Source organism: Tamandua tetradactyla, chromosome 10 (assembly GCF_023851605.1).
Source record: "Tamandua tetradactyla isolate mTamTet1 chromosome 10, mTamTet1.pri, whole genome shotgun sequence".
Lineage (NCBI taxonomy): Eukaryota > Metazoa > Chordata > Mammalia > Pilosa > Myrmecophagidae > Tamandua > Tamandua tetradactyla.
The window spans coordinates 109,494,429-109,520,583 of record NC_135336.1 but is presented as its reverse complement, the minus strand read 5'-3'; the positions used below and the strand labels follow the sequence as shown (position 1 = coordinate 109,520,583).

Below are 26,155 nucleotides of genomic sequence, written 5' to 3'. Positions count from 1 at the left end.
AATAGTATCTTAGGTAGCTATATAGACTTTGAATGCAATTTTTTTATGAAACAAAAAGGACACCATAAATTAATAAAAGAGAAAATTCACCAAGAGGAAATAATCATAAATATTTATGTGCCTAATCAAGGTCCCTCAAAATACATGAGGCAAACACTGGCCAAACTGGAGGGAAAAATAGACATCTCTACAAAAATAGTGGGAGATTTTGACACATTTATCTCTCCAATAAAGAGAACTTCTACACAGATGATCAAAAAGGACACAGAAAACCTAAAATATATGATGAAAGGACTAAATCTAACAGACATATATAAAACATTGTAGCCCCAAACTACAGGATACACATGCTTCTTGAATGCTCATTGAACATTCCCCAGGATTTGCCACATTCTGGGGCACAAAACAGTTGTTCATAAATTTTTAAATATTTCAATTATTGACAGATATTTCTATGATCAAAAGGGAATGAATCTGGAAATCAGTAACAAATGGAGAACTGGAAATTTCACAAATATCTGGAGGTTAGGCAACATGATCTTAAATAATCAGGGCACCAAAGAACAACGAACAAGAAAAATCAATAAATATTGTGAGGCAGATAAAAATGAGAATACAACATATCAAAACTTATGTGATTCAACAACGGTTGTGCAGACAGGAATATTTATAGCCCTTAAAGTCTACATTAAAAAAGTAAGAAATTGCTAAAACAAAAGACCTAACTGAAAAACTGGAGAACCAATTTCTCTACTGAATATAGATGCAGAAACTTCAACAACACTTGCAAATCAAATGCAACAGAACACTGAAAAAGTTACACACTGTGACCTAGTGGGTTTAATTCCAGGTTTGGAATTATGGGTCAACACAAAAAAATTAAACAATATAATACTCCACATCAAAAAATCAATGGGGAAAATCCACGTGATCATCCAGACTGATGCAGAAAGGCATTTGACAAATTCCCACATCATTTATTCATAAAAACACTTTGGAAGGAAAGAATCAAAGGAATTTTCTTTAACATGAAAAAGGGTATATATGGAAACGCACAGCTCACATCATACTCAACAGTGAGAGACTAAAAACTTTCCCTCAAAGAATGGCAACAAATAAAGGATGATTAATGTCAGCACTGTTATTCATCATTGCACTAGAAGCTTCATCTAAAGCAATTTGGCAAGAAAAAGAAATAAAAATACATTCAAATCAGATAGGAAGTCAAACTGTCACTATTTTGACATAAAATGCTATTGTATACAGAAAACTGCAACAAACCTACTTAAACTAATATTTGAGTTCAACAAATTGGCAGGAGACAAGACAAAAATCAATAGGGTTTCTATACACTTGTAAGAATTAATCTGAGCAGGGAAGCAAGAAAAAAAATTCCATTTACAACAGCAACAACAAGAATAAAACATCTTGGAATAAACTTTGCCAAGGATGTAAAGACCTATACACAGACAACTAGAAAGCACTGTTAAAAGAAATCATAAGAGACCTAAATAAATGGAAAGACTTCTTATCTTCAAGGATTTCAAGGCTAAATGTCATTGAGGTATCAATTTTATGCAAAATGGTCTACAGATTCAATGCAATACCATCCAAAGTTTCAACAGCTTAATTTACATAGATGGAAAAGTTCACTATTAAATTTATTTGGAAGAGTAATTGGTGTTGAATAGTCAAGAGTACCTTGAAAAAGAAGGATGAAGTGGGAGAACTCATGCTTCCTGACTTTAAAGCATATTATAAAGCCACAGTAGTTAAGATAGCATGATACTGTCACAAAATCAATGTGTGTTGCATTCCGGCAGCTAGCAAACTAGAACACGTACCTACTGCAAACTATGGTTCATAGTTAATAGTAATATCTTGATATTCTTTATCAACAAAACAAATAAACCAGATCAATACTATGGGTCAACAGTGGGGAAGGGGGTAAAGGTATGGGATGTTTTGGGTTTTCTTTCAAATTTTATTTTATCTTATTAATTTTGTTGTAGTGAAAGCTTCTGAAATTGATTGTGAGGATGATTGCACAGCTATATGATGGTGCTGCAAGACTTTGTGTACTTTGGGTGGATTATATGGTGTGTGAATGTATTTCAATTAAAAGTGCACTTTAAAAAGGTAACAAATTTGCACATTTAAATTTGGGCATGTGTTATTACTTCACAGACCATATGCATACATAGAACCAGAAACAAAGACTTCCTTGTCTCATTCTTTATAGAACAATAACACCTGGAAATCCTAGGAAGTTGGGCCTGATCAAATGTAGACAGTGAATCCTGGAAGATTTGGTGACTGAACAAAACTAAGAGATGGGCAATATAATCTTGTGAAGTAAAATCCATAAAACCAGTTATTATTGGAGGAAGGAGGTAAAATAACTTTGGGCTTTGGATGCTTTAAACAATTGTTGAGATGATACAGCTAATGATTTTGTGAACCTTGAAAGAATAAGGTAATTTAAAATGTTTTAGTAAGTTAAAATAATTTAATCCAAGGTTTTATTGATTCAACCTGATTTTATCACAATTATGTTTGAGTAGATTGATCTTTTATTTTATCTTATTTTGAGTTATTAAATTATTTATATTCCCTCTAGAGATTTATCATGATGTAATTTTTCTTATTTACAAGTTAGTATTTCCCCAATATTATTCTTACAGCAGATCAAGAAAAATGTATATCTCAATATGCCAAACATTCATAGATTGAAACAAAACATACCATGTATCATATGTTAAGAAGTACATTCAAAAACTGAAAAGCAAATGCAAAAATGAGGTCTGGCCTTGCAGATTTGAGGAAAAAATAAGTGAGACATCTAAATTGAAGAAGGTTATTGCTTAAACTAAAGATTTAATGAAAATGAAAATATTCTAATAAGATACTAATGAGCTTGAAAATGGACTTGATAAATTATGCAGAATATTGCCCAGAGGAGAAGGAAATGAAATTTCATAAGCAGATACACATGTGCATGTGTGTGCATGCACACACACACATGCACATGTTACAAGTTAGTGAATATGGAGAATAAACAAGGAAAGGAAAAAATAATGAGAATCAAGGAAGTAATGAAATACTGGTAATGACTGGTATTTCCTTATCAGATATACAAAAAGTAATTTATAAGTAGTGTGTATGATATTTTTGTGTATCCTTCCAGGTACCCCATTTACCTAGTCCAACCTGCTTTGTTTATTGAGCTCAGCTTCCAAGATTGTGTCAACCAGTTTACTTATCTTGGCTTCCTCTTTCTCCCTTTCATTTCTTTTTCCTCAAAGCAATTCTTATCTTTGCCATTTCAGGTCTATAGATTAAAATGGTGACTTGCAGTTTTAGGTAGCAACTTTGTATATATCTGCTTCAGTAAAAGAAGACTGTAAACATTTACCACAAATAGATATGGGTTTGGCCAATATTTCATAATGGCATAGTATGCACATACTAACCTTTACATATCCAATTTAAGGACTCACAACAAATAAGGAGATAAAATGGCAATCAGTTGTGGCCAGGTGTGTTTAAAAGGAACCAAAATCACTTCTATTAATGAAAATGAAACTATTAGCAAGTATTTAAATGAAAATGCCCTTGAGAAATTCACTTAAAATTAGGATCTGAAGAAACAATAATTGAACTTGACAATGGATCTGGAAAAAATTGCAAAGCATGTTGCACAGCTTCAAGAAAGTATAAAATATAGGGAAAATTAAGACATATAGAAGATAGCATAATAACATATAAGGCACCCCATTTGGGGTTCTGATATCAAAGTACCCCCACAAAAATTGCCTATTAAGTAGAAAGGGAAAAAGTGTTATTTTTTTAAGTATAAATTGATGGACAGTCTACAAATAAATGGCCTTTGCTTTTCAAAGTTTCAGTAGAGGAACGTAAAGGATTGTTACAGATTAGAAGGGTAGATGCAATGTGTGATTGTGAATTTGATCTCAGTATGCAGTTTTGAAGAAGACACAGACATAGATAAATAAGAATGTGCAATTATATAATTGTTTATATGGCATAGTATGCACATACTAACCTTTACATATCCAATTTAAGGAATCACAACAAATAAGGAGATAAAATGGCAATCAGTTGTGGCCAGGTGTGTTTAAAAGGAACCAAAATCATTTCTATTAATGAAAATGAAACTATTAGCAAGTATTTAAATGAAATACTTATCCATCAAATATGAAGAATAGATGATAGAACTTGATCTATGTTAGTTATCTAATTTTGTATTGTTATTAGTTTTTACATTATTACTATTTTACATTATTCAGATATAGGCTATAAGCCTTTGTTTAAATTTAATCTTATGACTTGTTTACTATGATGGCAGACTTTTCATTGAATATTATGGAAATTATTTCATTCCTTTTCATGCTTTTGTTTTTAGTTGAGTGCTATGAAATTAATATTATTAAGCCCAAAATTCAAAGTGTTAGGAAGCTATAGTCACTTGAGATCTTGCACTGTGTCAACTACACCAATAGTATATGACTACTTATCATTGTATTTACAGAAAAAAGTTGAATGATATTTTTCATTAATTTGTATTCAGTTTTCATAGTCTTGAACTCTGTGTCATGTCCACTGCTAGAAAAAATTCCTCATTTTCTGTATTTATGTTGGGAAAGTTAGTCTGCTCACTGCCAATTCACATATGACAATCTCCATTACCATATTTAGATATGCAAAGACCTATTTTATTTTATTATGTTATTAAAATGTTTTGTGTGCATTAGACAAGAAAAATAAAAATGTGATTAAGAAAACAATTTTTGGTTTTGATGACAGACTTAAACAAACAGTTATCTCTACTTCCTCCCCAAACCCAGTTAAATAACCGTGAAAATTGTGAGGAAGTTTGACAAAAATAAGACAAAGAAAATGAGGAAATAATGAATAGAAGAGGGGGCACATTAGTTATTGTGTATGATTGAGGCATTTGTACAAAAAGGGATTTGAATTCCACATCTCCTCTGCACTTCAGGAGTGAAGAAACTAGTACCCTCCTGGCAGGAGTAGTGGGATGTTGAAGCTGGAGAGTTGAAGTAGAAAAGCAGCAGTCTACAGACAAAAGACACAGTAAAGAGGGAAGTGGGATTAGAGATACAAGTAAATATGAGTATCCAATGAATATTGATATTATACCTTATTTATTCTCAAAGTCTCTCACAGAATGATGCTGGGCAACCTGAAATCAATGGAGAGAGTATTGGGGTTTCTTGCTGGAGTAACTGACTGCTGTAGTTTATTAATGCTGCCAGAAACATAACATACCAGACATGGGTTGTCTTTTATGAGGAAAAGTTATTGTTTCAAGTTTACAGTTCTAAGGCCATAAAAATGTCCATGATAAGGCACCCAGAGAAAGTTACTTTGATTCAAGAAAAGCTAATTTGGGAAGGCATATGGTTGGTGTCTGCTGTTCCTCTAGTTTTTTGTTTCAAACAGTTTCCCCAGGGGCCATTTTCTTTGTGCATCTACAGACATCTTGTCTGTGTTAGCACTGAACTTTTTCCAATATGGTTCCCACTTAAAAGACTTCAGTAAGCATACTATGAATTTCATTGAATGGTCAGAGATACACTTCTATGGAAAACACCTAACCATGAAAATCCCACTGATGATTGCATGGGTCACATTTCCACAGAAACAACTTAATCAGAATATCTCACCCTAAACAATAGTCTTCCTCCACAAGATTGGATTAGAAAAAAAGAACATGGCTTTACTGGGGTACATAACCATGTCAAACCAGAAAATTCTACCTTCTGAACCCCCGAAAGACATGTCTTTCTAAATGCAAATTACAATCATTCCATCACAATATTACAAAAGCCTTAAAACATTTCAGAAGCAACATAAATACAATAAAGTCTGAAACAATACAAAATCTCATCAAAGTCAGTTACAGGTATGGTCTGTATTAAGACAAAATTCTTCTCTGGCTCCGGATCTGTAAAACTCAGGGAAAGTTATCTACTTATAATATACAATGGAGGGACAGTCCTAGGATACATGTTCTCATTTCCATTGGGAGAAATTAAATAGGGGTCACTTGACCCAAAGAATTCTAGAGACATGTAGTGTAAAGTTCATCAGATTTCAAAGTCTGAGAGTCATTTGTCATCTTTGTGACTTGGAAGAAAAGTAGTACCTCCCTTTCCAAGGGCTTATGCAGTTTCCTGTTCTCTCCAGATGCCAGAGTGAGGGTTGCAACTTTGGAAAACTTGGGGAGGCCACCTTTTTCCTGGCTCTGCCCTCCCCAAGCCTCAGGGCAGCACCTAGGCTCTCTGTCCTCTCCAGGGCCAGTGCTCAAACCCTTCAGAACTATGGGGCAGCTGGAAGGCTCTCCCTAATCTTCAAGGAATGTGTTCCACCCTCTCCAAGATCTAGGCAGCCTCCTCTTCTTCCTGCCCCTTCCCTCAAAGCAAAGTCACCCTTTCCACATGGATGAGTGGGTCAACTTTCCTGGCTCAATATTTCTGGGTTCAGACTTTGTCTTCCATGATTCTGCCTTTGAAATAATCTTCCTTCAATCTGTCTCTTGTCTGTCACTTTTAGTATGGAGTGGCAGTGGTTCTATATATATAGATATGACAACACTCTTATTTGTTTTCCATGCAATATACATGGATCACACCTATCAGATAATAGGAACTCCCATAAATCCTTCCTGGATCATTCCATTTCCAATTTTGGCTATTTTTGAAATGGTTAACTGGTTTCATATTTGGTTAAACCCTCACATGGAGTACCATTCTCTAGGGCTTCACATTCTGGATACCCATAGTTTTCCAGTTTCCAGTTTCTTTTTACCCAAGAATTTTGTTCTCAGCTCATCCTTTTCAATGGGATGAAGTACTTATGAGTATTAAAGGTACTCATTATTAAAATTCTTATAGCAGCATTTTACCATAAGCTGCAAGGAGAAGCTATGCTGCATTTTCCACAATTATTTGTAACTCTCTTTGGATAAATATCCAAGATTATCATGCTCCAACTCTGCCCCAGCGCTTTATTTTGCCAGATTCTTCATTACTTAAAAACACTGGTCACCTTATTTTCAGTTTGCAATAACAAATTCCTCACATCTGTCTAAAGCCTCATTGGAGGGATCTTTAGTGTCCATGTGTCACCAATATTCTATTCAAAGCAATTCAGGCATTTTCTACCAAGAATATCCCAAGTCCTGTAGAATCTCTCCCTTATCAGTTTCAAAAGATGTTCCAACATGCTTGGTATTTGCGATCTCAGAACCCCAATTCTCTAGCACCAAAGTCTGTTTTACTTTATTAATACTGCCAGAAATACAATATACCAGAAATGGGTTGGCTTTTATAAAGGAAATTTATTGAATTATATGTTTACAGTCTTGAGGCCATAAAAATGTCCCAACTAAGGCATGCAGAGAAAGATACCTTGACTCAAGAAAGTCTGATCCTGAAAGGCACATCACTGGTGTCTTCTGGTCCTTTGACTTCTGATTTCAAACAGCTTCCCCAAAGGCATTTTCTTTCTGCATCCCCAAATGTCCCTTTCAGTGTAGGCTCTGAGCATTTTCCAAAATGGTTCCCTCTTAAAGGATCCTAGGAAGCAGGTTAAGACCAATCTTGAATGGACAGAGATATATTTCAATGGAAACCACCTAACTAATTTGTCTCCCCCAAAATTGGATGGGTCACATCTCCATAGAAACAGTCAAAAGATCCCATCCTAAGCAATAGGTCTGCCTCCAAAAGATTGGATTAGGAAAAAGAACATGTCTTTTCTGGGTATAAAATAGTTTCAAACCAGCACACTAACTCCTTGAAAAATGGCATTTAATCCCCCTTAACATTTCCACTTTCATTCTCAATTAATTTCAGGTGTTGACATGCCCTGTTCATGCACATGATATTTCCAATATACTTCCTCTTCTTAATTATGACTCTGCAGCTCTGTATTCTCTGGTGTTTCTGGATACCTTATACTTCAAAAGAGAGAGAAAAAAAGGATAATAATATTTTCAGGAACAAGGAAATCTGAATAACCAAGGTATATCAAATAATAGAAGAAAAGACACATAGAGAGAAAAATCTTTCATAAAGAAATGCAGGAGAATACCTCCAATGAGTAGGTTAAAAATATCACATAAACCCATGCAGAACACCTAATATTTGAATATACTATTGAATAATAATAAAAAAGGAAGGAAGGGAAACAGAAAAAAAGAAAGAAACAGCAGGTTATATGGAATAATAGTTGGGTGAGATATTAGCATAGGTTACTTGTTAGGGGGTGATAAAAAATTAACCTCAGTTTTCAAATTAGATGTTTTAACACCATCAAAGCAGCAGATTGTGTTGTGGTAAAATTCTTTCATATTAATCCTATACTTGTTTCTTGTTTTTTACAGGTTTCCAACTTTATTTTGTTATGTACTGTGCTGATTTGAAACTGTTATGTACCTGAGAAAAGGCATTATTTTTTAATGGGATCTTATGGGGACAGACCTATTGTTTGGATGGGAAGTTTTGTTTAGGTTGTTTCCATGGAAATGTGACCCACCTTAATGTGGTTGAGACCTTTCTGATTAAGTTGTTTCCATGGAGTTGTAATCACACCTATTCAATGCAGGTCCTATTTAGCCTACTGAGGTCTTTAAAATAGCTCATGGAGAGAGAGAGAACTCAAATCAGACACAGACACTTGCAGATCCTGACAGAAGATGCCCCAGTAAAAGCTAGAGGAGCCACAGGACCTGAGAGAGCCATTTGAACATTGAAGCTGGGAGAAAAGAGGAGCAGACATTGCCATGTACCTTTCCATGTGACAGAAAATCTGCAGACATGATTGCCCTTTCTTGAATGAAGGTATCCTCTTGTTGAGAACTTTAATTTGAAAATATTCATGGCCTTAGAACTTTAAACTTGTAACTTAATAAGTCCTCTTTGTAAAAACCAATCTACTGGATGGGTCACCATGGCTCAGCAGGCAGAGTTCTAACCTGCCATGCTGGAGACTCGGGCTCAATTCCCGGTGCCTGCCCATGCAAAAACAACAACAAAAACAATCCATTTCTGGTGTATTGCTTTCCAGCTGCATTAGGAAACTGAAACAAGATTTGTTGGGTTAAATCTAATTTCCATAAAAAAATTTAAACCCAGTGAACACTGTCTTTTTGAATCAAGTGTTTGACCAAAGAAAACAGGATAAGCTGAGGAAAACTAGAAAGAGTATTATTAGACCTTATTTTAGTCTTCAGAATAATGAAAAGATACTCAGAACTTAAGTTCCTCTCCACTGCCAACACCACCTTTCTTAGAAGCCCCTCAATGCACATACTCAAAATAGCACTAATGCCATAGTTTTATGTCCTTATTTTAAGTGGGTCCCTCTATGATCTACTTTTGTCAGAGAATGATCAAGTTCAAATATAATTCATCAGATCATGTTGGTCCTCTATTCAAATAATTCCTGGTGTTCTTCAAACTCACAGTAAAATTTAAGCTGTTCCAATGAAGTGCAGTGTCACTTGATGCAGCCCATCTTTTCTACTTTCACTCATCATTTTCCAGTGTCTGGTTAACCTGCACTACAGTGGCCACCCTAACAGTGTTTGTCACCTGACTCACTTCTGTCTCAGGGATGTGCTCTTTGTGGACTCACAAAGTGACTGTGTCACTCAATTACACTGTTCCTGGATCTGAACTCTCCTCTGCAGCTCTCACACCACTACCTCCCTCTGAAGCATAACTTGTTGGTGAGAGATAATTATATTTTTACCTACATTTGGTCTTTGGTTTGATGCATTGCTTTTACTGAAGCGGTGACAATGCCAGTCAATCAAGAAATGAGGAATGAATAATTGGAAACTATAATTACAGTTCTGTTCATAAATGTGCAAACCATTGACAGATAAAAATATGACAGCGATTCCACTAATTACTCAGTGAGATTTTCATAGAAGACAAAGGAACTACCAGCACCAAGGAGACAAAGGAGGAAAAAAGAACCATTTCCCTTTGGAACCAAGTGTTTTCATAAATTGCAAATCTTGAGCTCTGTTCAAGCCCTGGGAGAGCAGTAAAAGAGGAAAAATGATCTACCTCTTCAACTCCTCTCTTTCTGTTCAACAGACATCCATGAAGCCTGTGCTGGTTTGAAAGGAAGTATGCCCCCTAAGGAAAGCCATGTTTTGATATAAATCCCATTTCATAATGTTAGAATAATCCCTATTCAATACTGTATATTTGAAACTGTAATGAGATCATCTCCCTGATTGATGTGATGTAGTCAAGAATGGTTGTTAAACTGGATTAGGGGATGACATGTCTCCATCCATTTGAGTGGGTCTTGACTGGTTTACTGGAGTCTTATAAAAGAAACATTTTGGAGAAAGAGATTCAGAGAGAGCAGCACCACGAAGCAGAGTCCACCAGCCAGTGACCCTTAGAGATGAAGACGGGAAATGCCTCCCGGGGAGCTTCATGAAACAGGAAGCCAGGAGACAAAGCTAGCAGATGACACCATGTTCACCACGTGCCCTGCCAGCCAACAAAGAAGCCCTGACTGTGTTCACCATGTGCCTTCTCACTTGAGAGAGAAACCTTGAACTTCATCAGCCTTCTTGAACCAAGGTATCTTTCCCTGGATGAATGTCTTTGATTGGATGTTTCTATAGACTTGTTGTAATTGGGACATTTTCTCAGCCTTAGAATTGTAAACCAGCAACTCATTAAATTCCCCTTTTAAAAGCCATTCCATTTCTGGTATTTTGCATTCTGGCAGCTAGCAAACTAGAACAAAGCCTAATCCACTTGCATTCCATTGCTGGTGATGATTATATTATTATTCTGCAGTGCCTTCACTGCTTATACAAAGCCAACTTCAACATCCACTTTTATCTCTGACTTATTCTGTGTTCTATTCTGTGATAGTCTGCAATCTGCCAGAATGCAAAATACCAGAAATGGAACAGCTTTTAAAGAGGTGAATTTAGTAAGTTACAAGTTTACAGCTCTGAGCCTATAAAAGCATCCAAACTAAAGCATTCAGGGAAAGATACCTTAATTCCACAAACGTGGATGAGTCATGAACACCTCTGTGTGCACTGGGTAGTCATGTGACTGGTATCTGTGATTCTTTGCTTTCAGCCACTGTTTCTGTGGGAGTTCCTTGCTTGACTTTCATCTCTTAGCTTTCCTTGACTTTTTTAAGATTCTGGCTTGCTTAACATCTCATGGTGATGTCTGCTGGGCTCCAAACATCTCCAAACATCCATGCCTCTGTTCTCTAAGAGTCCACATCTTGTCAGCTCTGCTATTTCTGTCATCTCTGCCTCTCTCCAAAATGTTTCCTCTTTTAAAGGATTCCAGTAAAGGAATCAAGACCCATCCTGAATGGGTGGAGTCACATCTTCATCTAATCAAAGGCCATGCTCACAATTGGGTGTGTCACATCTCTGGGGAGACAATCCAATAAAAAATTTCCAACTTACAGTACTGAATCAGAATTAAATGGCTGATCCTACAAGAATGGATCAAACATGGCTTTTCTGGGTACAAGATAGCTTCAAACTAGCACATATACTATGGTACCTCCAATCTTGAATCCAATCATATACAGTTTAAGAAACAAGGCCAGAGGATGGCTCTGCATATCTTGATGGAAAGATAGCTCATAATAGAGTAAACATATATGTTTTGTTTCAACAGAAAATTCAATCTACAAATATTAATAATTTATGCATTTTCTGACCAACTTTTACAAATATATACTTAAAAAGAAAAGATCAGCTTTATCAGAGATTTTTATTGGGAAAAATTGTTACACTTTTCTGTTGTATGTGGCTCTGGAATTCCCAAAATTATAGATCCATTTGTCAACCCCATTATTAAATGGCATTTATAATTAGAATTCCAGTTACTTTTGATATGATGTGAAGAAATATTTTTCCTTGTTTCAACTTTTACCAAACATACAAAAGCAACAAACAAAAAATCTACCTATAAATTCATCACTCTTATGATCTTACCCATTGAATATTACTTATAGGAAGCTATCTCTCATTGCATACACTCACTGAATATTTTCAGTCAAATTACAAATGTGAAATTCATGGTGAAATTTTTTTTTCCAGAGAAACATTACAGAATCCCAAGAGAATAGAGGAGCTATGATTTACATTTAATATTGAAATGAATAATAGCTTTGGTGATGTTTTGTTTTTGTCACAATATGATTATACTACCTTGATGCCCTTTTTACAAATAAATATATACGGTAAATATATATAAATAAAAAATAAAATCCCATATTTTTAAGTGATAATTACTTTATGTATTTAATTTCATTATGTCTGTTTTTGATGATTCTCTTAGTTTTCAAAAATTTCTTTTGATGAATAAAGCTAGCCTTTTTAGTAGATATCTCACATCTTCCACCTTTTTTTCACTGTTATAATATGCATTATATTCTTGTAGGGTTATCTATTGCTACTGGTTTTCATATTAAACAGGTCTAGGTTATATTTTAAGTTTTGTTTAATCGTACTACTTTTCGTCACACTCACATATTTTACTTCAAATAATATGTAAATCCTTTCATCCTTTATGTGAGTCTTGCTTTTAATTCACTTCTATGATATTAATATTTTTCACCCTGAATTTTGGAGGGGAATGGTGTTGTAACTACTGGAAACCATGCATCTTTTCTGAAATCTTCAAAATAGAGTGGCAAATTTACATTGCCTTCACAGTCTTAGAGGTGCATGTCTACCATGTTTATTCAGTATTCAAAACATGTGCATTCTGCCTGAAATCCACTACCTGAAAATGATAATCTCCTGTATTTTATTCATTACAAATTATCAAAAAAATACTATGTATGTTTGGAGAGCTATGTATGGAGAGCTATAATATTTACATGGTCATTATCATGTCTAGATGTGCAAGTCTGTATTTTATTTTATCATAAATATTGTATTTTCTGCATTAGACAAGAAAAATGCTACTGAAATGAAGTAAAACTTACTTTTAATTACAAAGACATTTAAAACATCTTTCTCCATTTCTACCCCCAAAACAATTAAATTAGAGTGAAATTAATAGACAATTCATATTTTCTAAGGCAAAGAGGAGAATTTTAGCTACTATAGAGAGGAAATATCAGGTATGCTGCATGATAAACAGTTTCCACATAAAAGGATTAAAACTTCACATCTGCTCTCCACTTCAGGAGTGGAAAAACTACCATATTCCAAGCAGTAGTAAAAAGTAGAGTCTGTAGAGGTCCAAGCATGAACCTGGAGTCAAAAGACACAATAAAGAGGGAGGTGGGTATGAGAAATATTCATTTAAAGTGTATCCAGTGAATTCAGATATTATATATGACTCCTTATAAAAATTGGTATTTAATTCCCCTTAAAATCTCCATATCACTGATCAATGAAGTTGAGCTATGCAAAGGTGAAGTCCATTCACACTGTACTTCTGTTAAACTTCCTCCTCTTAATAGCTACCTTACACCCGGTAGAAAACGTGTGTGTGACTACTCTGAAATTTAAGGTCAGAGACCAAAAGAAAAATAATATTGACAAAATAAAGAAATCCAGAAGAAATAATCATTGCAGATAATAAAGTGTTAGGTCAGGGGAACGGGGAACGGCACTACAACATGGGCCGTGGAAGCTGTGTCGCCCCTCCCACCATGGCTGCTGGGACAAACAGATGTACTGTTAAGATAAAAGCGCTTGCAGAGCACCACCTGACTCCCTTTTTGCTTAATGTGCCGCCCCTTCCGGACATCACCTGACCCCGTTGCTTAAAAACCCGCCCACGCCAAGACTCAGGTGTGGACTCACCACTCCCCGGCTTGGTTTTGGTGAGCTCTGCCCTGGAACGCAGCAATACACACGCTCACTTTAAATTTCATGGGCTACTTTCTTTCTTTTTCACCCTCTCGTTTCCTAAACCTTTCAAGAAGAAAGACTAAAAGCCAATAGTTTAAAAACCTCATAAGTAAAATTATAAAAGTAGAGAATCCTTCCAATTAGTAATGGTAAGAAAAAATACTTCAGAAAACTAGAGAGAGTTCTTAATATGTGAAAATTCTACACAAAAAATAAAATTGTGCCATAGAAATGGTGGAAGAAAAGTTGAGGCACATCTCTAAAGAGTAAACTATTTAATAGAGAAATTAAAAATTGGAGAGAAAAATTTGAAATATAATATCAATGAGGGAAATCTAATTACTACAATTTCAGATGGAGGAAAGATATAGAAAAGGAGGTGATTATGAAAATAAAATAAAATAAAATAAGATCATTCTTCAGAATAAAGGAAATCAATTAAATGAAAAAGGATTCAGAGGAAAAATAAACAGGGCCATAAATTAAAAACATAAATTAAAAAATTACACGATGCTATATCTTCATAAAATTCCAATGCACTATAAATAGAGAGACTCCCCTAAGGTCATGCAGGAACAAGAACAAAAAAATAAGGAAAATAGTGCTAATGGTGAGTTTTAGTGGGATGACTCTGTAACACATATAATTGGACTGAGGGTGGGGTTAAGGATAAATATTTGACTTTTTAGGAAAAACAATTTTCTAATTAAATTCTTCAAAAATCAAACCAGAAATCTATGAAAAGGTGGAATGTCAACATATATGGAACGTGATTGTTTGTTGATTGTTTTGTTCCTCCACATTGTAATATTATCAGCTGGTTATAGAATTGTATGTTAAAAACTAATTTCACTGAAAAATTAAAGCTCAAAAAATAATAGCTTAATCTGAATAGTTAAACTAATGATCACAGGGTAAGCATGAAAATAAATAATACAAGATATTTTTAAATCAAACCCAAATATTTTAGGTTTCACAATAAAAAAATATACTTGGAAATGTGTGCTTCTACCAATTGCAACACTACCTCTTTTGTCCAACCCTGCCAACTCCACAACCGCACAAGAAGGATCGCCTTGACAGATAATATTTCTCAAAGTGGTCAAGTCCAATTTTAAGTTGGATCATAATCACTCTTCCATTCAAAAAATCTGAGGTTTTTCTCTCACAATTACTACAAATTAAAAATTCCTCCCACAAACAGCAGTTGTCCATTGATAGAATCCTCTTGCTCTCATTTCCTACTTTGTGGGCTTTACTGGTTCCTTCAGGCTCACATTGCCCCCTGCTGGTCACCTGGCACCCTTCTACCTCAGGGATGGGCTCTTTATGAACCTTCTGCCAGTCACACACTCCCCAGGTAGGCTCCTTTACCTACTCATAAGAAAACCCTGCCTCTGTCAATGTTGATGAGAGGCAATGCAGCTTTGACTGGCTACATGGATTCTACTGAGGCAGTAACTGGGGGAGCTGTTCAAGAAATGAAGACTAATTGGAATCTACAATCAATTTTGGTTCTGTGAATAAATGTACAAACATTGACAGAGTAAAAATTATGACATACTGGTCCATTAACCACTAAGTAAGAATTTATTATTGGCTCATACCAGTTAAGAAAGTTGTTGGAGACTAAGGCAGCCTATTTTCTCATTGAAAGCAAAAGTTTGATAACTTGCAATGTTTAGGCAATGTTTCCAAGCCCAAGGCAGAGCAGGCACAGATGTAAAATGGTAAGCTCCTCAGCTCCCTTTCTGCCAACATAGATGCCAATGAAGTATGTGGGTATCATATGGTTTTTGAGAGTAATCAACACATTGCCTGATCTCTATCAAATTGAAAGTTTACAACCTTCTTCTAATGATCAGCTGAAATTTCATTTGCAGTGAACCTTAGAAGACAGCTGGAGTCTTCATTCACAAAGACTGGAGGAATACTAATAAGTCATTAGTTTTAGAAGAAACTTTATTTTATATTTAAGAGTAACCTGGGAAATAAAATAGTGATGAAAAATCCTTCTTTAACAAATAAAGAAAATAAAACATAAAGCAATCATATTATATCATACATTATTGTTTGGTGTTCTAATTATTCACTATAACAATGCCAGTTTTTCCTTGGAATGAAATTCAATGGAAGAACATAATGCATTTGTCTTCCTGAATTTAGATGTTCCATTAAGGGTTATGATTTATAGAATTCTTGGCATATTTATGATATCTTGGTTCGGAAATGCATATAATGAGTAGGGGATATTTTATTTTGCTCAATATGTTGATGGTGTATTCAACATTAATTAAATCACAATTAATGAAAGATATATAAGAAATAATAAAGAATAAAATTAAAAGTAATCACATGTGTTCATAATAAGCACACTATATTTTCAGCCCTGAAGTAATATTGGAAAGTAACTAAGCCAGATAGAATTATCAAAAATCTTGTCTTGAAGTAATTTTTTCCTATTTAACTTCCCCTACACTAAAAGACACATGAAAGTATATATAAGTTAGAAATGTGTCAATGTATGGCCAAGACTGTTTTTTATTCAAACACTCAGTAGCATGAGTAACTTTTTATGATCAAGAATTCACAATACTTTAGCAAGAATATGCATGGCATGATATCAAATCAAATCTGTCATTAGAAACATTTATAAAATCATGCAGAAAATGTTTACTTGTCTTGCCTGAAACTCTTCCCCATTCTTATATTTTCTCTTTAATGTAACATGCATTCTTTTCCTTTAATAATTGGAGGATAATAAGTTGGTGACATTAAATGATAAATTATTTAACTTCACCACTATCCTAAATCTAATTACCAACAGTTACTCTATAAATTTTCAAAATAAATCACTATGGGGAGAGGACAAGCTTAAGATTTAAAAGAAGGAGTTAAAGGAGAGATTTTGGGAGGTCAAACTATAAAGTATATATAGTAAATTTTTTAATGTACTACATGTACAGGAAGGTTAAAAAATAAGATATGTGTAAATAGAATGCATTAACCGGTCACTGCAAGAGGGATCTCCAATGGCTGCATTTCTTCACACTGTTACTATCTAAATTTAGCATCATTTCTCTGTCATCCCTTCTCCCCTGCTATGAAATTTGTATTAACTTTATTGGAGTGATAGAGGAACATTGTAGAAGTAGAAGTGTGACTGACATGAAATTTCTTATAAAATATTTGCAATATTTCAAATGTGCAGTAGATAATGCCATGCATTTTAATAGCTGAACATTAAATAGAGAAAAAGGGGGGAAAAGAGCTTTTGGTGAAAACATAGTTATTTAACTTATTAGATTTGCAGGAATGCCAAGGTGTTGAAATTTAGAAAGTAAATAACTTGTGGAAAGTGAGGCTAATAAACTCAGCTCATCTTACTGACATCTACAGCATCCAGCTTATGTGCCATATGGACGTCAGTGTACAGGAATATAAATAATAAAAACAACTTGTGTGTGATAAAGGAGAAAAATGTCAGCCACTAGCAAAATTCCTTATTAAAATATTGAAATTTGTGAATAGCTCCAAACAGCATGTTTTCTAGAGACAAATAGGATAAAGATTTTGTAGCGTAGATGAAGGTCAATAATAAATACTTGTTTTATTTCTCAAAATTATTTCTTTCTCAAATTCTCTGGATCTGAAGAAATTGAGGTTACATTCAACATGAGACAGGATGTAGGTGCAGCAAATCTAGGTCATAATTCAGCAGTTGTTATTTGGTCAATTTTGAACTATCTAGAGTGTTGGAAGGGTTTTGGAAAGTCATGAAATTTTCAGTCACTCAGCATCTTTCACTGACTATATTTCAACAATATCATAATGAGAGATATATGTCACCTGAAATTACATTGGCTAAATAAATCTAAATTACCCAGGAAATGATTGATGACCAATACATTGAGAGTAGATGGAAATAATATTCTGTAATTAGAATTACAGAATCCACACTACCATAAGGATACATCCATTATGTATTTAATATTGAGAGACTTGATTTTGTTAATGTTTGATTCTTCTTCCTTTTTTACTGATCACATCATATTTTGGCTACAGTAAGGAAAAATAAGACTGTGACTGAATTTATTCTCATTGGATTTTCTACCAATCAAATATGTGTATTTTTCACTCAGTGCTCTTCTCAGACAGTTACTTGTGGGCCTTATTGAGAATGTCCTCATTGTCATGATCACAACTTTGGACCAGCTCCCTCACACCCCCATGTGCTTCTTTCCGAAGAATTTATCCTTCACAGATCTTGTGGTAGTTAGGCTCAGGTATCAACTTGGCTAGGTGAAGGTATTTAGATCTGTTGCTGTGGATATGAGCTAATGGCATGCAAACCTCATGCAAATCTGTTCCTGATTACATCTGAGGTTGGCTAAGAGGCATGCCTGCTGCAATGAATGATGTTTGATTTAATTGGTTGGTGCTTAAATGAAAGACTCAACATAGCACAGCCCAAGCAACACAGCATACCTCCTCTCAGCACTTGCAGCTCAGCCCAGGCCTTTGGAGATGCAGAAAGGAATCACCCTGGGGAAAGGTGTTGGAACCCAGAGGCCTGGAGAGAAGGCCAGCAGAGATTGTCCTGTGCCTTCCCACATAAGAAAGAACCTCAGTTGAAAGTTAGCTGCCTTTCCTCTGAAGAACTACATGTTAAATCAATAAATCCCCTTTTACTGAAAGCCTGTCCATCTCTGGTGGGTTGCATTCTGGCAGCTAGCAAACTAGAACAGATCTCTGCCTAAGTTCACTTTCAATCTCCAAATCCACTGTCACCTTCTTGACCCACAATAATGCTACTTCTTTCCTTGGTTGTGTAACCCAAATGTTTTTGATGATTTTTAATAGCTGTCTAGTGCTGCTCTCCTCACAGCAAGTTCCTTGGTCAGTATTCTGCCATCTGCTATCCTCGGCACTACAAAGTCATGATCATGGGCACATGTGTGCAGATGGCTACTGTGTCTTGGCTGGGAGGGAGCCTGACTGCTGTAATGCACACAGCTGATACCTTCTCTTTACTCTAGTGTCAGTACAATGTGGTCCTCAGCTCTTCTGTGACATCTCCTAGTAGTTAGCTATTTCTTGTTCAAAAAATTTAATGAGAGAAATTTTGTGCATCCTTTTTGGTGTGGTTTTCAATTTTTACTGTTTTATTATCAGAAGTGTTTCCTACATCTATATATTCTCTACTGTCAAGAAGATTCCATTGAAAGACAGTCAGTGAAAAGCCTGTTCCACTTCATTTCCATACCTGGTGATCTTGACTTCTTTTCACTGGCTTCACAGCTTATCTAAAGTCAGGGTCAGGGTCTCCTACTATTTCTAACCTTGTGGCTTCTGTGTTCTATCTTGTGGTATCCTCCACCTCAAAGACCATCATATACCGTGGAAGAAATAGGACCCAGAAAATGGCTCTGGACCTGGTGAATAAAGGAAAAATCATTTAAAAAGTAAAAGATAATGCCTCCTTTGTTTCATGAGCAAATAAGATTCCTAATATTATTTATTCAGTTTTCCACCAACTTTACACGTTAAATATTTGAAAGAAACAAAAGAAGCAATTACTCATTAGAATCTCCATTGGGCAGAAATTTGACTTTTTTCTAATTATGAAATCACCACAGTTCCTATATTTATGGATCTTTTTTCTATCCCTTTCTTATGTATTTATAAGCTTAATTCTAGTTCATTTTACATTATGTAAAGAAGCATGTTCTCTAAGATGGTAGTGTGTGATAACTACCAACTATGACACAAACAAAAACAAAACAAATCAGAAAAAAACTCCCCAATGCTTCTATATCATATTATCTTAGAAATTCATATTACTAAAATCTCATATAATCCTTTGACTCATTTTGATTTATTTCCTGTATCTGATGTCTTATTTATATATATCATTACATGGAATAAGTTGCTTCAAATTTAAATTTAGTGATATCAATCACCTCATTCAACTTATGGACATTATCTTTCCATTTATATATTTATTTAGGGATTTCTAGGAAGGAGAAAAGGAAATAGGAGAGTTAAATAAATTTTGCTGGAGAAAGTGAGGAAAACTTAAGAGAATAGAGGAGCTATGATTCAAGCATCATAGCTAAATGAATATTAATTTGGTTGCTGCTTTTTTTTTAATCCTAGTGCAACTATACTTCATTGATATCTCATATATAAAAATAATACATATAAATATGTAAAACTGTATTTGTAATTTTTGAATAAAGGTACTCAATATTTTTGCTTTCATTTTGGCTGTACTTGATGGTTTTCCTTAATAATTAAAATTTTGTTTCGATGGCTGATGATTAACATTCTACTAGGTATATCATTACTTCTTCATTTTTCTATTACTGTATACATATTTTATTCTTATATTTTATTGACTATTTGGTTGAAATAATCACTCAGATGTATGTAAATGTTTATTGTCCAGAATCATTTGTACTGGAAATTGCAAGGTTTTCAATTATTGATCATTAAAGATTATGAAATTATTCCTCCAGAATATATCAGGTATTTAAATTTATTTTAGGTTCAGAAAATATTTTATAATTAATGAATGTATGATTTTCCCAAGATTTCTTTTGGATTCTTTAAATTATATGCCAGTTTTCATGAAATATTTTTTCACCTAGGGATATAAAATAGGGTTAACTGTAAATTATTTGTTAACCATACAGAGGAACATGTTCATTTACCGTTTATTATTCTGCAATCTAAACCACTCATTTATTTATTTTTGGTGTGAAAAAATATTTGGTTAACATGAATGTGCTTTCAAAAGTTATAGATACTAAAAGATACTTCATGTAAGTATTGTCCTCCTCTTTTAGGACCTTTAAATATTTTGTTCTCTTTTACTTGACACAATTTCTAAAAATTTTGTAATTAAATCTATCAAATTATTTCCTCATGGTTTTTTATTACTTCACATTGATGATACCAATTTATTATGTTCAATCCACATTCTTTTAAATATTTTCACTTTTATGGACAGAGATATGTTTATGTATACTGAAATCAGAATGTTGAAAAATATTTTTCAAATAAGTCCTTTTATATTACAATCAATATTAAGAAAAATTCTCAACGTTTTGAAAAAAATCTGACACCATAAATTTAATTGCGATTTATTGCATATCATATAGGGCACATCACAACCCAAGTGAGAAGTTAGCATTAACTTAAACAGCTTACTGTTACATTTTTTTCATCTTCCTTACTAAATTTCCTAAGCATTGAATTCAAGACAGAGCATGATATTAAATCGGTGTGAATTATCCCTTATGCTTCAGTCTTTAATTTTACTGTGGTAAATCAGTTGAAAATACCCACACTCTCTTAGTCTTTTAAAAGAGACATTAAGGACCAAAGAGCACCTCATCGAACGTAAACTGTGAATATAGATGGGATGGGTTGGAGTGATTGCATTACTATAACTCTGCCAAAAAATTTGACCTCACTTCATATTTACATCAATAAGTACTACAGTCATGTGCCCCAAATTATATCTGTGAGGGCAAACATTTTTAACATAAAATAGTGTTAATATCACTGAATTGAAACTTTAGTTCAATAAAAAGAATACAAAAGATATAGTAATGAAGTTAAATTTATATATGTGAATTTTGGACAAAGGTCATTAATTCATGGATCCTGTGCTTGCACAGAACAGACACACAGCTTCCTTGACTGCCATTCTATGTTGGGTGATGAAAATGGGAAGCAATTTGCAGTTGAATCAACTTATCTGGGGAAAGGGAATTCTAGAAGGTTGATGACTCAATGAAAAGTAGAGGTGGGCAGTATATCCTCATGAAATAAAATTCTAAAACAAGCTACTATAGGAAAAATTATCTTGGACTTGGGTTTGGTAGCAATGGAGTCACCTGCCATGCCTCCAGAATGAGACATGCAAGCCAGTGAAGGAGGTTCTGATGAAGGAAGCTTTGTGTGGCTGAGGCAGGCTCTGAAGTTGCCATCAGATGGGGGAATTCAGAGAAACGTTAACATCTGAGAGATTTTGTTGATTAATGACCATAATTTCCAGAGATCAATGAAGAACATTTTCAGTAATTGTGAATGATGAAGACATAAGGTAGAAAAGTGGGAATACAGAGCTATGTGGAGATAGATCCCAATCTGTCTCCATAGACCCCATATTTACAGGCTCCATGCTCTGATAACCTTCTAAGGCAGATGGACCTGGTCAGCTTTACAGAGCAGAGGTTCCCTCACCACTGACTTCCCTGTAGTGGTGGGAGAAGCATGATGTCCAGATCAAAGGGCTCTGCTGGCCTCCACTCACCTACAAAGGTGAGTCATTTGGTTTCTTCCATATCTGTAATAGCAAATAGTGTAAGAAACTCTTTAAGTTGTTTGTCAGTGTTATGCACATAAATGATGTCCAATACTATGCAATTTTTAGATTTGATTTTTGGTGAAAAAGGATTACTCTTCTGTGAATTGTACATTGCTGTGCATGTTTATGGTGTTTCCATTTCTTATCATTGTTTATATATTTTCCTGTCAGCTTGTAAGATATCTTTATTTAGAATTGATATTAATATTTTCCCATTATATGTTTTACAATTTCCCTCAATTTATTGAATTATACTTATTTCTGACATTTAAAAATGTCATGTAAAGACATAGACCAAAATAAAAATAATACTGACTAAATAAAAATTGAAAGGAAATTAGCATTGCAGTTTATAGAAAAATGAAAGACTCAGTATAAAAGCCGCACAGGAAAAAGTTGAAAAGTGGATAATCCTTTCAAGATGTAACTGGTGAAAAGTACTTCAGACAAGTAGAGAGAGCACTTCATATGTGCAAATTCTTTATCAGAAATAAAATTGTGCCTTTAAGTGGCAGAAGAAGTATTGAAGCACATCCCTAAAGAGTGAGCTATTTAATAGAGAAATTGAAAATTGGAGAGAAAAATTTGAAAAATAATATCAATGTAAGAAATCTAATTAATAAACTTCCAGAAAGAGGAAAGATACAGAAAAGGTAGAAGTATAAAAATAAAATAAGATAAGATTTCTTTATAGAATAATGATAATGAATTTAAAAGGAAAGATCCAGGAAAAAAAACAGTGCCATTAGTTAAAAATGGAATTACACCATACTATATCCTTGTAAAATTCCATAGCACTATTAATAGAGAGACTCCACTAAGTCATCCTATGACAAGAAGAAAAGTTCTATTAAGAACTAATGGTGAATTTTAATGGGATGAGCTTATAATGCATTTAACTGGACTTGGAGTGGGTATGTGGAGAAAATTAAGATTCTTAAGAAAATAATTTCCTACTTAATCTCTTCACAAATCAAAGCAGCAAACTATGAAAGAGTAGAATTTTTTCATATCTGGAATGTGTGTTTGCTTGTTGGTTGTTTTGGTGCTCCAAATTGTAATTTTATTATGCTGGTTATAAATTAAAAATAATAAATTAAATAGTTAAACCCGCAATCATAGGTAAGCAAAGAAGTAAACAAAGTGATATATTGTTACATCAAAAACAAATATTTTAGGTTTCACAATAAAACTGTACATGTCTCCCAACGCTTACCACTACCTCTTTTGTCCAAGCATTTCAAACCCAGCAACCTTACAAGAGGGAGCCCCTTGGCAATCAATTTTCATCACAAAGTAATGAATTTCAAATACAAATTGGATCATGTCACTCCTCTACTAAAACAATCCAGTGTCTTCCTCCCACTCATAGTCCAAATTAAAAACACTTCCTATGAATTGCAATGTTCATTAATGCTACTCTCTTTCCTCATTTCCTTTCTCTCCTCCTTAACTGCTCCCCAGGCCACATTGCCCTCTGCTGGTCACCAAGATCCCGCCTACACCAGGGAAGGGCTCTTGATTAAACTTCTGCCATTCAAATCCTCACAAGGTAGGCTCCCTCAGCTCATCCACTCCACACACCCTTCTGCCCCCCACCAAAGGAAAACTTGCTGGTGAGAGGCAATGACAGTACCACGGATATCTGGACTTTGACTCAACTAAAACAGAACAATGGAAGGCACTCAAGAAAAGAAAATTGAATAACTGGACGCTAGAATTAATTATGATTTTGCTCATAAATCTGCAAGACACTGACAGAGTAAAAATCATGACATACTGGCCCACTAATTACTCAGTAAGATTTTGTTACTGCTGATACCAATCAAGAAGGTCAGTGGAGACAATGGTAGCCTGTTTTCCCTTTGGAATCAATCTGTTTGATGAATTGCTATTCTTGGGCAATGTTCAATATTCAAGGCAGAGTGACAACAGACAAAAAAATGATCTAGGCCTTTACCTCTCTGTGTCTCCTATCATGAACCAATAAGCCCCAATTTTGTGGGTGCCATAGGAGTTTTCAGAGGAATCAACATTCTCTAATGTCTATTGAAAGAAAAGTTCACAATCTCCTTCTGTTCTTAAATTCAGCTGTAATTTCATTAGTCCTGAATCTCAGCAGAGAGCTAGAACGTTCATGGACAAGTATTGAAGGGAATAATAAGTCTTTTTTTAGAAGAAAACTTGCTTTATTTTTAAAATAACCTGAGAAATAAAACAGTGGTTAAAAATCCTCATTTAATAGTAGATAAAATAAATTCCTGAAATTAAAAATTTGAAAACATTTAGAAACATAGCTCACTACTATAGAAAGGTGATATTTGTAATAACTTTTTACTTGATATTTTGCTAGAATGCACACAGTTTTGATAGTTAATCAAATGGTATTTAATATACTGTTTAATATTTAGAGTTCATGTAACTCTGACATATGTATTTATAGATGTTTTTCCTCCCTCACTTTAATTTTAAATTGGCTTATGAAACATATTGTACAAACAGGCTTTATGATGATTACTTAGATTCTTTTTAATATGCCTATGGATAAACTAAGTAAGATATCCATTTTAGGTGGTTAAGATTGCCATATGTTAGTGGCAAAAATATTTGCATGCTCATGTTTTCCTGAAATAAAGAAAATATTTAATAACATAGGTAATTACTATAGCAATGCAGATATTTGTAAGAACTTTCTACTTGCATTTTGAGACTATTCACTATTTTGACAGCTGATCAAATGGCATTCTAAGGTAGTTTTTAATACATAGAATTTAAGAAATTTGCTATCTGAATATGCAGATTTTTTTCTTATTGTCTTAATTTTAAATTGGTTTATGAAACTGTGCAAATGCAGGCTTTACAATGATTATATGGATAGTTTATTTAAGTATGCCTATGGTTAAGCTAACTAAGATATCCATTTTTGGTGATTCTAAGTGTATTGTTTCTTAAATAAAAATATTTTTTAAAAATCCCCATTTAACAAATAAAGAAAAATAATGAAACATAAATATATAACGACATATCATATATTATTGTCTGGTGTTCCAATCATTGAAGGTGTTAGGTCAGGGGAACAGGGAAGGTCTCCATGATTTGAGCTGTGTAAAATGGGCCACCTCTTCTAGACGTCACCTAACCCTCTTGCTTAAAAACTACCCACACCAGGACCCAGCGGTGAGCTCACAACTCCCTACCTTGAGTTCTGTGAGCTCTGCCAGGAGTGAAGGAATAAACCTGCTCACTCTAAGGTTTCTTGGTCTGCCTCTTGTCTCTTTCATCTCCTAAACCTTTCAGAAGGTACAATGCCAAATTTTCTTTGGAATGAAATTCAAAAACTACATTTGTCTTCCTCAATTTAGACTTTCCATAAAGGGTTATGATTTTTAATATTCTTGGCATATTTATAATATCTTAGTTTGGAATGGCATATAATGAGTAAGAGATATTTCATATAGCTCAATAAGCTGAAAGTGCACTCAGTGTTAAATGAAATCAATTAAAGAAAGTTATCTAAGAAATAATAAAGGAAAAGAAAGAAAAATAATCATGTTGTGTTCATAAAACAACATATTATATTTTCAGCCCTAAAACTTTGGCAGGCCACTGAGTCAGACAGAATTATCAAGAACCCTGCTTTTATATTTCCTATTTTATTTCCCTCACACTAAAAGGCACAAACAATATAGATAAGTTAAAAATCTGTTTATGTCTGACCATAAATGTTTCTTTTACTTAAATACCCAGGTGCAATGAGCAACTTTTTATGGTACAAATGTCACAATATTTTTAGCAAGAAGAGCAACAGAGAGATATTAATTCAAATTTCATCACTGAAAACATTT

At 34.2% G+C, this 26,155-nt stretch overlaps 1 protein-coding gene across 39 annotated transcripts in view; it reads right to left on the bottom strand.

Moving 5' to 3' along the window:
• Nucleotides 1–26,155, bottom strand: part of LOC143648798 (uncharacterized) — a 303,168-nt gene that overhangs the window by 45,586 nt on the left and 231,427 nt on the right. For 32 of the 39 annotated variants that reach the window (XR_013158774.1, XR_013158773.1, XR_013158789.1 and 29 more), the window contains one exon: nt 19,197–19,365. The gene's annotated coding sequence lies outside the window, so the exon portion shown is untranslated. Of the gene's footprint in view, nt 1–9,515; nt 11,164–12,938; nt 13,325–19,196; nt 19,366–20,985; nt 22,290–26,155 lie in introns of those variants that run through there. The other 7 variants (XR_013158793.1, XR_013158795.1, XR_013158783.1 and 4 more) reach the window with 4 other exon arrangements.